General features: G+C 32.5%; 1 long non-coding RNA gene across 1 annotated transcript; it reads right to left on the bottom strand.

Moving 5' to 3' along the window:
• Nucleotides 1-543: 543 nt before the first annotated feature.
• Nucleotides 544-918, bottom strand: LOC145014794 (uncharacterized). Its single transcript, XR_013665616.1, has 3 exons — nucleotides 841-918; nucleotides 664-711; nucleotides 544-575 (listed from the first exon to the last, which is right to left on the bottom strand). It is a non-coding gene; the product is annotated as an uncharacterized LOC145014794 (long non-coding RNA).
• Between the last annotated feature and the right edge of the window lie 1150 nt (nucleotides 919-2068).

Genomic DNA, 2068 nt, shown 5'->3' with positions numbered 1-2068 from the left:
ATAATAATAATCAAAATATAATAATAAAGTAAAAAGTTGAGAAGAACTTACACCTTCTACCATCAAACAATGAGTCAGCACTAGCTTCAATTACTTGATATGTTCCAGCAACAATGTCCATAATAAGTGTAGCCATTTGCAACATGAGGACCATATGGTAAACTCCCAATTCCATCAGTTCTTTGGCTCTTTTCACAGTTTCAGTTGTGTTTGATGACATTGCTAACTCCAGAAGTTCCAATAAATTCTGATCAGAGACAACTCCTACCTACAATCAACTCCAAAAGAATCAGTAAAAAGTTTGAATAAAAAGTTACAAGGATCAAGAAACCAGTAGATTAGATACTTACAAGTTCATTTCCAGCCTCTGAAGCGTCTTCATCTTTTTCATTACTTTGAAAATACAATGAGATGTGATTTTTTTAATGTTATCAATCCATAAATTAAGCGCAACATATATGTTATCATCCTGAACATGTCACCAATTAATAAAAAATGTGCACCTGTAGTCAGGCCTCTGTGATGAACTTTAGTTGTGATTCAAGCTAGCACTGCTTGTCACTCAGCTTCTCAAGCTACAAAAACAAAAATTAAATCTATTTGTTACAGATTTAATAAAAAAAACTAGAAGACGTATAAAATATATAAAAAGAAATGGCATACATGTGTGCTTTGCATTTGCTGAAGATCTGCCAGGGCCTTTTGTCTAGACTGCAGAACAGAAAACAATAATTATCCTGTTAAAACTTATAAATTATAAAACATCGTATAAAAGTCAAGAGTTTTTTTATATAAATAGAAACGATATTATAAGTTATAACAATAATAATGTAAGCTTACGAATTGGTTTGTAGCCCATCTTTCATAATAATGAGTGTATCTTTCTAAAGAGTTTTTAGCCATCTCTCTTCATTTCTCCATGTCATCATACTACAGACAACAAAATACACAATATCTATTATTTAATAACTTCAATTCAAATGTGTAAAAGATTTATTAAATGATATATATAAATAATGGTGTTGGTGGTGTTGTTGACATTCCTCAACACATCCATGGCCTCAAACACCTTTGCTTTCAAAGCATCTGGTGACTCCAGCAAATGTAACACTTCTGTTTGGTCCATCTCCAAAAGCATTCCTGTTACTTTAGCAGCATTCTCAGGTTCCAACTGATCCACCAGTGGATACAAACTCTCACCCAACATCTGTCCATTCATTTAAAAAACATATCATATGTTAACACCCTGATTTAATTATTAGAGTAAGTTCCATATTTGGTCCCTATGCTTTACACAAAATTGCAACTTTAGTCCGAATAATTAAGAAAATGTAAAATAACATACATACTGTCCTTTGCTGTTCAGGAGGGGCATTAGCAAGGGAAGAAGCCAAAGCTGTAATTGGCATTGGCTGGCCCATTGCTGCACCTTCATACCGAGGAAACATGCCACCCTTGAGATTTGAATCCGGTGCATTGCGACCCGGGTAATGATATGTGCGTCCTCTTGGAAACATCTGACAAAAACAAAGGGAAAATAACAATTATTGTTGCTAACCAAAACCCACCTTTTGATTAATTAGTTTCTATTCATCTTTTTGCATCAAAGATGTAAATCTGATTTTATTTGTTCTGATCTGTAAGTTTTATTTATTTATTTATTTTTAAATTCTTTATTTCAAAAAAATATTGTCTCAATCTTCATCACTAATAATAGCACCAAATAACCCAACATAGCCATGAGTTCAATTCTATCAGCAGTTTTCACAAAGAACTCGTGCATAACTCAAAAGTGATCCATTAAGCTAAATGACAAAATTGCCCTTTGACCAAAAATGTTAAAAGACAAGAAGATTACCTCAGTAATTAACATTGTTAACATCATAAAGGGTAGCCCCAGCAACCACTAGAAAGTGACCCTTGATAGGGCTACTTCCTCTTTCTAAAATTATACGAAAATACAAATTAGAAGTAGAGCTAAAACTATCCATTGAATTCACATATTATATAATAAATTTATATGAAAATTCATTTTGTTTCCAGTATGAAGATGGTTACTTGAATTTCT

Source organism: Lactuca saligna, chromosome 9, assembly GCF_052625555.1.
Source record: "Lactuca saligna cultivar CGN05327 chromosome 9, ASM5262555v1, whole genome shotgun sequence".
In the NCBI taxonomy this organism is placed as follows: Eukaryota; Viridiplantae; Streptophyta; class Magnoliopsida; order Asterales; family Asteraceae; genus Lactuca; species Lactuca saligna.
The sequence above is the reverse complement of the archived record's forward strand: the minus strand, read 5'-3'. Positions and strand labels throughout refer to the sequence as shown.